General features: G+C 45.1%; 1 long non-coding RNA gene across 1 annotated transcript; it reads left to right on the plus strand.

Moving 5' to 3' along the window:
- The first annotated feature begins 932 nt into the window (after positions 1-932).
- Positions 933-12,328, plus strand: LOC148377835 (uncharacterized). Its single transcript, XR_015856393.1, has 8 exons — positions 933-1,003; positions 2,568-2,733; positions 2,857-2,934; positions 4,785-4,873; positions 10,904-10,933; positions 11,123-11,290; positions 11,403-11,479; positions 11,947-12,328. It is a non-coding gene; the product is annotated as an uncharacterized LOC148377835 (long non-coding RNA).
- The last annotated feature ends 1,041 nt before the right edge of the window (positions 12,329-13,369 follow it).

Raw genomic sequence — 13,369 nt, forward strand, 5'->3', positions numbered from 1 at the left:
GTCTGTCTTGTAACCAGTCCTCTTCAAACAAGTAAAGTCTGCCCATTTTGTGCCGTAGATTTTGTGTCTATGCCTAGTATTTAAACAAAATCATAATTTAAACGACTTCTTTCCTTCATTCACTTTGGAAATTTGGAATTGCAGCAAATCGAATTTTGCCAGGGAACAAAAATAGATCAATTAAACTAAATAAGTCTTCTTCCCATTAAATAAATTAAAAAAGTCTGTCTTGTAACCAGTCCTTTTCAAACAAGTAAAGTCTGCCCATTTTGTGCCGTCGATTTTGTGTTAATGCCTAGTATGTGTACAAAATCATAATTTAAAGGACTTCATTCCTTCATTCACTTTGGAAATTTGGAATTGCAGCACATCAAATTTTGCCTGGGAAGAAAAGTAGATTAAATAAATTTAATAAGTCTTACTACTTCCCATTAAATAAATTAAATACGTCTTACTTGTTCCCACTCCTTTTCAAAACAGTAGTTTAAAACGAGGGCCCTTCACTCAATCTTTAACCTCAACCCCGCACGTTGTGTTGTATCTGTGAATGTTGGTTGTGGCCAAATGATAGTTTTCTTTCATTCGTTTAGGTTCCAAGAAAACTTGATGTAACTCTACTTTTAACTGCCGTTTCAGATAAGCGGGTATTACGTCGCAGTCATGTGCCGCGGATATGACGTAATTGCCCGAACCTCCGATTCAAATCTGTTGGCGCGATGGCCGTGAGCCACTGAGCAGCGACGATTATCAACAGAAATATCTTTATTTTCTGCTTGCAACTGGACCGTCTAGAGCGTACACGGTAAGTAACACTCATTGTGTTTAAGGAGATTTACGTTTGTAATAGCAGAAGTGTAGCCGCGTTGCGTTGTACGTGTGAAAATTGGTCGAGGCGAAATGTTAATGTTTAATTTCATTCCTTTAGGTTCCACGGTGTTTGTTGGCTGCAAGTTTTCCACTGCAAGAAGAGGCTCGTATCATTGACCAGGAGCGAGCTACAATGGTGAGTAGCCATAACATTTATGTTAAACACTTCCTATTTCATGTCTAACAGTACTTGATTTAACAAATAACCATAAATAAATACAGTGTGGGCACTGAAGTTAACATATGTGATTATACTGCCTAATCTGTCACGGAGTAGATTGTTGCAAAGTAATATAAGATCCAAAGTTGTAATTCAGAATAGTTTTCAAAAGAAGGCCATTAGAATTATATACAAGTCTGATTACCCTGAACAAGCTATTAATTAAATCACAAATTCTTCAATTCAAAGATTTGGTAGATTATCAGACAAATAATGTCTAACAGTAATTGATTTAACACATCACGATAAGTAGATTGAGTGTGGGCACTCTCAAGTTAACAGATATGATTATACTGCCTAATCTGTTACAGAGTATGTTGTTGCCAAGTAATGTAGAATAGATCCAAAGTAGTAATCCAGAATAGTTTTGAAGAGGCCATTAGAATAATAAACAAATCTGATTACCTTGAACATAATAACAAGCTAAGTGTTTAATATGTCCTATGAAGTCAAAATTGGGCACCATCATGTGGTGAAATTTGGAATTGCATCACATCCAATTTTGCCTGGGAACAAACAGATTAAATAAATCTTAGTTTTGAATAAGCCACTCCTTCTCAAACAAGTAAACTCTGCCCATTTCGCGCAGTAGATGTTCTGTTAATATCTAGTATTTATACAAAGTCATAATTTAAATTGCTTTCAACCTTCATTCATCGGTTCAACCAACATTACTCGCTCTTATTACCAACTTGTATTGATTTAACTAAGCGTTTAATACTTCCTATCAGGTCTCAAGGCAAGATTTGGCAAAATACAATTTCAGCAAATCCAATTTTGCCAGGGAACAAAAATAGATTAAATAAACTAAATAAGTCTTCTTCCCATTAAATAAATCAGAAAAGTCTGTCTTGTAACCAGTCCTCTTCAAACAAGTAAAGTCTGCCCATTTTGTGCCGTAGATTTTGTGTCTATGCCTAGTATTTAAACAAAATCATAATTTAAACGACTTCTTTCCTTCATTCACTTTGGAAATTTGGAATTGCAGCAAATCGAATTTTGCCAGGGAACAAAAATAGATCAATTAAACTAAATAAGTCTTCTTCCCATTAAATAAATTAAAAAAGTCTGTCTTGTAACCAGTCCTTTTCAAACAAGTAAAGTCTGCCCATTTTGTGCCGTCGATTTTGTGTTAATGCCTAGTATTTATATAAAATCATAATTTAAAGGACTTCATTCCTTCATTCACTTTGGAAATTTGGAATTGCAGCACATCAAATTTTGCCTGGGAAGAAAAGTAGATTAAATAAATTTAATAAGTCTTACTACTTCCCATTAAATAAATTAAATACGTCTTACTTGTTCCCACTCCTTTTCAAAACAGTAGTTTAAAACGAGGGCCCTTCACTCAATCTTTAACCTCAACCCCGCACGTTGTGTTGTATCTGTGAATGTTGGTTGTGGCCAAATGATAGTTTTCTTTCATTCGTTTAGGTTCCAAGAAAACTTGATGTAACTCTACTTTTAACTGCCGTTTCAGATAAGCGGGTATTACGTCGCAGTCATGTGCCGCGGATATGACGTAATTGCCCGAACCTCCGATTCAAATCTGTTGGCGCGATGGCCGTGAGCCACTGAGCAGCGACGATTATCAACAGAAATATCTTTATTTTCTGCTTGCAACTGGACCGTCTAGAGCGTACACGGTAAGTAACACTCATTGTGTTTAAGGAGATTTACGTTTGTAATAGCAGAAGTGTAGCCGCGTTGCGTTGTACGTGTGAAAATTGGTCGAGGCGAAATGTTAATGTTTAATTTCATTCCTTTAGGTTCCACGGTGTTTGTTGGCTGCAAGTTTTCCACTGCAAGAAGAGGCTCGTATCATTGACCAGGAGCGAGCTACAATGGTGAGTAGCCATAACATTTATGTTAAACACTTCCTATTTCATGTCTAACAGTACTTGATTTAACAAATAACCATAAATAAATACAGTGTGGGCACTGAAGTTAACATATGTGATTATACTGCCTAATCTGTCACGGAGTAGATTGTTGCAAAGTAATATAAGATCCAAAGTTGTAATTCAGAATAGTTTTCAAAAGAAGGCCATTAGAATTATATACAAGTCTGATTACCCTGAACAAGCTATTAATTAAATCACAAATTCTTCAATTCAAAGATTTGGTAGATTATCAGACAAATAATGTCTAACAGTAATTGATTTAACACATCACGATAAGTAGATTGAGTGTGGGCACTCTCAAGTTAACAGATATGATTATACTGCCTAATCTGTTACAGAGTATGTTGTTGCCAAGTGATGTAGAATAGATCCAAAGTAGTAATCCAGAATAGTTTTGAAGAGGCCATTAGAATAATAAACAAATCTGATTACCTTGAACATAATAACAAGCTAAGTGTTTAATATGTCCTATGAAGTCAAAATTGGGCACCATCATGTGGTGAAATTTGGAATTGCATCACATCCAATTTTGCCTGGGAACAAACAGATTAAATAAATCTTAGTTTTGAATAAGCCACTCCTTCTCAAACAAGTAAACTCTGCCCATTTCGCGCAGTAGATGTTCTGTTAATATCTAGTATTTATACAAAGTCATAATTTAAATTGCTTTCAACCTTCATTCATCGGTTCAACCAACATTACTCGCTCTTATTACCAACTTGTATTGATTTAACTAAGCGTTTAATACTTCCTATCAGGTCTCAAGGCAAGATTTGGCAAAATACAATTTCAGCAAATCCAATTTTGCCAGGGAACAAAAATAGATTAAATAAACTAAATAAGTCTTCTTCCCATTAAATAAATCAGAAAAGTCTGTCTTGTAACCAGTCCTCTTCAAACAAGTAAAGTCTGCCCATTTTGTGCCGTAGATTTTGTGTCTATGCCTAGTATTTAAACAAAATCATAATTTAAACGACTTCTTTCCTTCATTCACTTTGGAAATTTGGAATTGCAGCAAATCGAATTTTGCCAGGGAACAAAAATAGATCAATTAAACTAAATAAGTCTTCTTCCCATTAAATAAATTAAAAAAGTCTGTCTTGTAACCAGTCCTTTTCAAACAAGTAAAGTCTGCCCATTTTGTGCCGTCGATTTTGTGTTAATGCCTAGTATTTATATAAAATCATAATTTAAAGGACTTCATTCCTTCATTCACTTTGGAAATTTGGAATTGCAGCACATCAAATTTTGCCTGGGAAGAAAAGTAGATTAAATAAATTTAATAAGTCTTACTACTTCCCATTAAATAAATTAAATACGTCTTACTTGTTCCCACTCCTTTTCAAAAAAGTAGTTTAAAACGAGGTCCCTTCACTCAACCTTTAACCCTATTTATTCACCTTCTAGGCTAAGTGTTAAAGGCTAAGTGTTAAAGGCTAAGTGTTAAAGGCTAAGTGTTAAAGGCTAAGTGTTAGAGGCTAAGTGCCAGAGGCTAGGCGCCAGAGGCGAGTTTTTGTGGGCTGAAGTTTTAGTGGGGTTAGTGTGAATACAATCCAAAAGAATACAACAGAATACAATACAATAGAATATAATACATAGATTAAATTATATAGCTCTTACTACTTCCCATTAAATAAATTAAATACGTCTTACTTGTTCCCAATCCTTTTCAAAAAAGTAGTTTAAAACGAGGGCCCTTCACTCAACCTTTAACCTCAACCCCGCACGTCACATTGTGTTGTATCTGTGAATGTTGGTTGTGGCCAAATGATAGTTTTCTTTCATTCGTTTAGGTTCCACGGTGTTTGTTGGCTATGTTTTCCACTGTCAGAAGGATGAAAATACAAAGTACAACGCTTGGACGTGGGCAAAGGCGTCACCGGTGAGTCCTTCCTTCCTATTTATTTACCTTCTAGATGCTAGAGGCTAAGTGTTAGAGGCTAAGTGTTAGAGGCTAAGTGTTAAACACAATACGAACAACACAACGATACTGCACTGAACAACACGATACCGCACTGAGAAACACGATACCGCACTGAACAACACGATACCGCACTGAACAACACCATGCCGCACTGAACACCATGCCACACTGAACAACACCATCCCGCACTGAACAACACCATGCCGCACTAAACAACACCATGCCGCACTGAACAACACCATGCCTCACTGAAAGACACCATGCCGCACTGAAAGACACCATGCCGCACTGAACGACACCATGCCGCACTGAAAGACACCATGCCGCACTGAACGACACCATGCCGCACTGAAAGACACCATCCCGCACTGAACACCATGCCGCACTGAACAACACCATCCTGCACTGAACAACACCATCCCGCACTGAACAACACCATGCCGCACTGAACAACATTATGCCGCACTGAACATTATGCCGCACTGAACAACACCATGCCGCACTGAACAACACCATGCCGCACTGAACAACATTATGCCGCACTGAACAACACCATGCCGCACTGAACAACACCATGCCGCACTGAACAACACCATGCCGCACTGAACAACATTATGCCGCACTGAACAACACCATGCCGCACTGAACAACACCATCCTGCACTGAACAACACCATTCCGCATTGAACACCATGCCGCACTGAACAACACCATCCCGCACTGAACAACACCATCCCGCACTGAACAACACCATGCCGCACTGAACAACATTATGCCGCACTGAACAACATTATGCCGCACTGAACAACACCATGCCGCACTGAACAACACCATGCCGCACTGAACAACACCATGCCGCACTGAACAACATTATAAGGCACTGAACAACACCATCCCGCACTGAACAACACCATGCCGCACTGAACAACATTATGCCGCACTGAACAACATTATGCCGAAATGAACAACACCATGCCGCTCTGAACAACACCATGCCGCACTGAACAACACCATGCCGCACTGAACAACACGATCCCGCATTGAACACCATCCCGCACTGAACAACACCATGCCGCACTGAACAACACCATCCTGCACTGAACAACACCATCCCGCACTAAACACCATGCCGCACTGAACAACACCATTCCGCACTGAACAACACCATGCCGCACTGAACAACATTATGCCGCACTGAACAACACCATGCCGCACTGAACAACACCATGCCGCACTGAACAACACCATGCCGCACTGAACAACACCATGCCGCACTGAACAACATTATGCCGCACTGAACAACACCATGCCGCACTGAACAACACCATGCCGCACTGAACAACACGATCCTGCATTGAACAACACCATCCTGCACTGAACAACACCATGCCGCACTGAACAACACCATGCCGCACTGAACACCATGCCGCACTGAACACCATGCCGCACTGAACAACCATGCCGCACTGAACAACACCATCCCGCACTGAACAACACCATGCCGCATTGAACAACACCATGCCGCACTGAACAACACCATCCTGCACTGAACAACACCATGCCGCACTGAACAACACCATGCCGCACTGAACAACACCATGCCGCACTGAACAACATTATGCCGCACTGAACAACATTATGCCGCACTGAACAACACCATGCCGCACTGAACAACACCATGCCGCACTGAACAACACCATGCCGCACTGAACAACACCATGCCGCACTGAACAACACGATCCCACATTGAACAACACCATGCCGCACTGAACAACACCATCCCGCACTGAACAACACCATCCCGCACTGAACAACACCATGCCGCACTGAACAACATTATGGCGCACTGAACAACACCATGCCGCACTGAACAACACCATGCCGCACTGAACAACACCATGCCGCACTGAACAACACCATGCCGCAATGAACAACACCATCCCGCACTGAACAACACCATGCCGCACTGAGCAACACCATGCCGCACTGAACAACACCATCCCGCACTGAACAACACCATGCCGCACTGAACAACACCATTCCGCACTGAACAACACCATGCCGAACTGAACAACATTACGCTGCACTGAACAACACCATGCCGCACTGAACAACACCATGCCGCACTGAACAACACCATGCCGCATTGAACAACACCATCCTGCACTGAACAACACCATGCCGCATTGAACAACACCATGCCGCACTGAACAACACCATCCTGCACTGAACAACACCATCCCGCACTGAACAACACCATCCCGCATTGAACAACACCATCCTGCACTGAACAACACCATGCCGCACTGAACAACACCATGCCGCACTGAACAACACCATTCCGCACTGAACAACACCATGCCGCACTGAACAACACCATGCCGCACTGAACAACACCATGCCGCACTGAACAACACCATGCCGCACTGAACAACATTATGCCGCACTGAACAACATTATGTCGCACTGAACAACACCATGCCGCACTGAACAACATTATGCCGCACTGAACATTATGCCGCACTGAACAACACCATGCCGCACTGAACAACATTATGCCGCACTGAAAAACACCATGCCGCACTGAACAACACCATCCCGCACTGAACAACACCATGCCGCACTGAACAACACCATGCTGCACTGAACAACATTATGCTGCACTGAACAACACGATCCTGCATTGAACAACACCATGCCGCACTGAACAACACCATCCTGCACTGAACAACACCATCCTGCACTGAACAACACCACCCCGCACTGAACAACACGATCCCGCATTGAACAACACCATCCCGCACTGAACAACACCATGCCGCACTGAACAACACCATTCCGCACTGAACAACACCATGCCGCACTGAACAACACCATGCCGCACTGAACAACACCATGCCGCACTGAACAACACCATGCCGCACTGAACAACATTATGCCGCACTGAACAACACCATGCCGCACTGAACAACACCATCCCGCACTGAACAACACCATGCCGCATTGAACAACACCATGCCGCATTGAACAACACCATCCTGCACTGAACAACACCATCCCGCACTAAACAACACCATGCCGCACTGAACAACATTATGGCGCACTGGACAACATTATGCCGCACTGAACAACACCATGCCGCACTGAACAACACCATGCCGCACTGAACAACACCATGCCGCACTGAACAACACCATGCCGCACTGAACAACATTATGCCGCACTGAACAACACCATGCCGCACTGAACAACACCATGCCGCACTGAACAACACGATCCCGCATTGAACAACACCATCCTGCACTGAACAACACCATGCCGCACTGAACAACACCATGCCGCACTGAACAACACCATTCCGCACTGAACAACACCATGCCGCACTGAACAACACCATCCTGCACTGAACAACACCATCCCGCACTGAACAACACCATGCCGCATTGAACAACACCATGCCGCACTGAACAACACCATCCTGCACTGAACAACACCATGCCGCACTGAACAACACCATGCCGCACTGAACAACACCATGCCGCACTGAACAACACCATGCCGCACTGAACAACATTATGCCGCACTGAACAACATTATGTCGCACTGAACAACACCATGCCGCACTGAACAACACCATGCCGCACTGAACAACATTATGCCGCACTGAAAAACACCATGCCGCACTGAACAACACCATCCCGCACTGAACAACACCATGCCGCATTGAACAACACCATGCCGCACTGAACAACACCATGCTGCACTGAACAACATTATGCTGCACTGAACAACACGATCCTGCATTGAACAACACCATGCCGCACTGAACAACACCATCCTGCACTGAACAACACCATCCTGCACTGAACAACACCACCCCGCACTGAACAACACGATCCCGCATTGAACAACACCATCCCGCACTGAACAACACCATGCCGCACTGAACAACACCATTCCGCACTGAACAACACCATGCCGCACTGAACAACACCATGCCGCACTGAACAACACCATGCCGCACTGAACAACACCATGCCGCACTGAACAACATTATGCCGCACTGAACAACACCATGCCGCACTGAACAACACCATCCCGCACTGAACAACACCATGCCGCATTGAACAACACCATGCCGCACTGAACAACACCATCCTGCACTGAACAACACCATCCCGCACTAAACAACACCATGCCGCACTGAACAACATTATGGCGCACTGGACAACATTATGCCGCACTGAACAACACCATGCCGCACTGAACAACACCATGCCGCACTGAACAACACCATGCCGCACTGAACAACACCATGCCGCACTGAACAACATTATGCCGCACTGAACAACACCATGCCGCACTGAACAACACCATGCCGCACTGAACAACACGATCCCGCATTGAACAACACCATCCTGCACTGAACAACACCATGCCGCACTGAACAACACCATGCCGCACTGAACAACACCATTCCGCACTGAACAACACCATGCCGCACTGAACAACACCATCCTGCACTGAACAACACCATCCCGCACTGAACAACACCATGCCGCACTGAACAACACCATGCCGCACTGAACAACACCATGCCGCACTGAACAACACCATGCCGCACTGAACAACACCATGCCGCACTGAACATTATGCCGCACTGAACAACATTATGCCGCACTAAACAACATTATGTCGCACTGAACAACACCATGCCGCACTGAACAACACCATGCTGCACTGAACAACATTATGCCGCACTGAACAACACGATCCCGCATTGAACAACACTATCCCGCAGTGAACAACACCATGCCGCATTGAACAACACCATGCCGCACTGAACAACACCATGCTGCACTGAACAACATTATGCTGCACTGAACAACACGATCCTGCATTGAACAACACCATGCCGCACTGAACAACACCATCCTGCACTGAACAACACCTTTCCACACTGAACAACACCATGCCGCACTGAACAACATTATGCCGCACTGAACAACACCATGCCGCACTGAACAACACCATGCCGCACTGAACAACACCATGCCGCACTGAACAACACCATGCCGCAATGAACAACACCATCCCGCACTGAAGAACACCATGCCGCATTGAACAACACCATGCCGCACTGAACAACACCATCCCGCACTGAACAACACCACCCCGCACTGAACAACACGATCCCGCATTGAACAACACCATCCCGGACTGAACAACACCATGCCGCACTGAACAACACCATTCCGCACTGAACAACACCATGCCGCACTGAACAACACCATGCCGCACTGAACAACACCATGCCGCACTGAACAACACCATGCCGCACTGAACAACATTATGCCGCACTGAACAACACCATGCCGCACTGAACAACACCATCCCGCACTGAACAACACCATGCCGCATTGAACAACACCATGCCGCACTGAACAACACCATCCTGCACTGAACAACACCATCCCGCACTGAACAACACCATGCCGCACTGAACAACATTATGGCGCACTGAACAACATTATGCCGCACTGAACAACACCATGCCGCACTGAACAACACCATGCCGCACTGAACAACACCATGCCGCACTGAACAACATTATGCCGCACTGAACAACATTATGCCGCACTGAACAACACCATGCCGCACTGAACAACACCATGCCGCACTGAACAACACCATGCCGAACTGAACAACACGACGTCGCACTGAACAACACGACGCCGCACAGAACAACACGACGCCGCACAGAATAACACAATACCGCACAGAACAACACAATACCGCACAAACAGTTTTAGATAATATTACGTCGCAGTCATGTGACGCGGACATGACGTCAATAGGCGGAACTCACGGCAAAATTATAATCCGTGGGCGTGGCTTGCAACAGGAAGTAGGAAAGCGGCAATTCTGGCAAACAAGACACAGCGGTTAGTAACACGATGACTAACAAGGCAAATATTTTTGTTTTCAGCTTGCAACTTGACCGTCTAGAGCGTACAAGGTAATTACAACTGTTTTTTTTAGCCCTGAAAAGCGAGGGAGTGTGGCGTTTGGGAGGAATGTCGAACTCGGCGTCTGCTTCCAGCCACAGACGCCAAATTTCGACGATTATTTCGACTGGTCAACGGTTGTAAATTATTGCGTTGACTAAAAACTTTATTTAACTCTACTCTTAACTTTGCCGTTTCAGATATGCGGGTATTACACCGCGGAAATGACGTCAATAGGCTGAACTCTCGCCAAAATTCAAATCTGTGGGCGCAATGGCCTTGAGCGAGACACCGGATACAAACACGACGATTATCAACAGAAATATCTTTATTTTCTGCTTGCAAGTGGACCGTCTAGAGCGTACACGGTAAGTACAACTCATTGTGTTTAAAAAGATTTACCTTTGTGTAGTTTGCGTTGCGTTGTATCTGTGAATGTTGGTTGAGGCTAAATGTTAATGTTTAATTTCATTCCTTTAGGTTCCACGGTGTTTGTTGGCTGTATGTTTTCCACTGCAAGAAGAGGCTCGTATCATTGACCAGCAGGAGCTACAATGGTGAGTACCCCTTTCGTCTTCCATTTATGTTAAACACTTCCTATTTCATGTCTAACAGTACTCGATTTAACAAATAACCATAAATAAATACAGTGTGGGCAGTCACGTTAACATATGTGATTATCCTGCCCAATATGTTTATCACAAATATGTCACTAATCACTAATATGTTTATTTGTTTATCACAACACCTTTGGACCTTCAGCAATCGATTATTTCCCTTCATCTACATAGAGACAGAACGATGGTGTCTTAAACATCTCATTCATTTCACCAAATAACTTCACGCAGGTGGATAACGGCCGTCTCGGTCACGCTATGTTGCGTGATGCAGTTTTGAAGAACCAAATGCATTTATTCAATGAATAAGTCAAGCTAGTTCTATGTTTATGATGTTGTAAGTTACGGTACCGATTGAAGTTGAGTTCGAAGCCAGTGGAAAACAGCGCTGCGTTTGTGCTCTCCAGGTACAAATGTTGTGATCTCTGACTGACGACCGGGCGAGACTCGAGTAAGAGATGTCCAAACGAGCTCCGGCAGGGCGGGCCAAGGCGGAGCGAACGGACGCCCTTCAGGCCGCCAATGACGAGCTGAGAACCAAACTGATGGACGTCCAGTTAGAACTTCAGCAGGAGAAGAACAAGGTGAAAACCTCAACAGACAGACACTGCCTGCCTCCCTGCCTGCCTCCCTGCCTGCCTCCCTGCCTGCCTCCCTCCCTCCCAGTTTTCCCGATGTAGATTAGACATGCGTGTGCCATGACTGTGTCAGCCTACATCAACAAATGCACCGAGGACGTCAGCACCACTAAGAATATCATCACCCGGGGCAACCAACGACCCTGGATGACTGAGGAGGTACGTCAAACGCTACGAGCGCGGAACTCTGCCTTCAAGTCTGGCGACAAGGAGACACTGAGGACAGCGAGAGCCAACTTGAACCGTGCCATCAGGATAGCGAAGCGAGACCGCAGTCGAAAATTTCAGGATCGTTTCCACGACGTCAAAAACATCAGGAGTATGTGGCAAGGCATACGGGCGATTACAGACTACAACTCACCCTCCCCCCCCCCGGTGGGTGTAGTTGATGCTGACTTTCTAAATGGTCTAAATAACTTCTTTGGGAGGTTCGAGGCACTAAACGGCACTCCAGCAGTTAAAACTGTCCCCCATCAGGAAGAGGAGGTACTCTGCCTTGACTCCGCCGATGTGTTGAAGACCCTGAGGAGAGTCAACCCCTGTAAGGCCCCTGGCCCCGACAACATTCCTGGGCGTGTGTTCAGGGAATGTGCAAGTCATCTGGCTGGGGTCATCACAGACATTTTTAACACCTCGCTGGGCCAAGCCACAGTGCCGGCGTGCTTTAAGACTGCCTCCATCATTCCGGTGCCGAAGAAACCTCAAATCACCTCATTTAATGATTACCGGCCTGTTGCACTGACTCCGGTTATGATGAAGTGCTTCGAAAGGCTGCTTAAAGGTCACATCGTTTCCAGACTCCCCCTATTATTTGACCCGTTCCAGTTTGCCGACCGGCAAAACCGCTCCACTCAGGACGCCATCTCCTCCGTTCTTCACCTGAGCCTGGCTCACCTGGAGGAGAAGAACACCCATGTGCGGAGGCTGTTCCTGGACTCAGCGTTTAACACCATCATCCCACAGCATCTGGTAGGAAAATTGGAACACCTGGGCTTCAACACCCCCCTTCGCAACTGGCTGCTAGACTTCCTCACCAACAGACCTCAGTCAGTCCGGGTCGGACAGAACACCTCTGATGTCATCACCCTCAGCACAGGCTCCCTTCAGGGCTGCGTCCTGAGCCCCCTGCTGTGCACCCTGATGACACACGACTGCGTCCTCAGGTTCACCACCAATCACATCGTGAAGTCAG

Source organism: Syngnathus floridae, unplaced genomic scaffold (genome assembly GCF_059516105.1).
Source record: "Syngnathus floridae isolate MCC-2025c unplaced genomic scaffold, RoL_Sflo_1.0 HiC_scaffold_82, whole genome shotgun sequence".
Lineage (NCBI taxonomy): Eukaryota > Metazoa > Chordata > Actinopteri > Syngnathiformes > Syngnathidae > Syngnathus > Syngnathus floridae.